This window comes from Alligator sinensis, unplaced genomic scaffold (genome assembly GCF_000455745.1).
Source record: "Alligator sinensis unplaced genomic scaffold, ASM45574v1 scaffold147_1, whole genome shotgun sequence".
Lineage (NCBI taxonomy): Eukaryota > Metazoa > Chordata > Crocodylia > Alligatoridae > Alligator > Alligator sinensis.
Window position 1 is genome coordinate 256,953 of NW_005841847.1, and position 1,139 is coordinate 258,091.

The following is a 1,139-nucleotide window of genomic DNA, read 5'->3' on the forward strand; positions in this document are numbered from 1 at the left end:
TTTCTCTGGTCCCAACATGCTAATGAAGTAGGGCAAATTCATACTGCCCAGCTTGTAAAAATTAGATTTAAACCCAGCTAAGCCATTACTTAAAGTGGCTCAATACCCTTTATGCTCAGAAGCCGAAGAAGGGATACGTCCTGTTATAACAGCCCTTTTGAAGCAAGGTTTCATTGTCCCGACTAAGAGTCCTTGTAATACATCTATTCTTCCTGTAAAGAAACCTGGAAAGAATACCTATCGCTTTGTACAAGACCTCCGTGTGGTAAATTCTGCAGTTTTACCTACTTTTCCTGTTGTACCAAATCCAGCCACTATCTTGTCCTGTATTCTTCCTAATGCCTGTTATTTTACTGTTGTTGACTTGTGTTCTGCATTTTTCTCTATCCCTATACACCCTGATAGCCGGTTTCTCTTTGCATTTATCAGAGACTTCAGTATACCTGAACATGATTGCCCCAAGGCTATACTGAATCCCCTCCTCCTTTTCCTCAAATTCTGAAGAAGGATTTAGATGACATAATATTTAAAGAAAATTCTGTGCTTGTGCAGTACGTTGATGATCTGCTCTTAGCATCTACCTCCCTTAAAACCTGTAAAGCTGATTCTTTAACTCTCCTCACCTCTCTTGCCCTAAAAGGCCATAAGGCATCTAAAGAAAAGCTACAACTTTGTCTCCCTCATGTCCACTATTTGGGTCATGATGTTTCCGCTATGCCTCTATAGTCAAACCACTGCAAAACCTGACTTTTTTTAATACCCCTGAGCCTTTGCCCTGGACTTCAGAAGCTGAAGCCACTTTTGCCTCTATTAAATAAGCTCTGTTGCAAGCTCCTGCCTTCCTGATTATACTAAACCATTTATTCTTTTTTGTCATGAAAAAGATGGATTTGCACTTGCTGTGCACATAGAGACAAGCACCGTCCCATTGTTTATTATAGCTCTGCTCTTGACCCAGTTGCAGCCGGACTTCCTCCGTGTCTTCGTGCTGTAGCTGCAGCTGCTATTACTGTTGAACTGTCCTGTACCCTTGTATTAGGTTCTCCCCGTACTGTTGCTGTTCCACACGCTGTAGCAGCCCTTTTACTAAAAACTAAAACTCAACACCTTTCAAATGCTAGATTGACTAAGTATGAAAT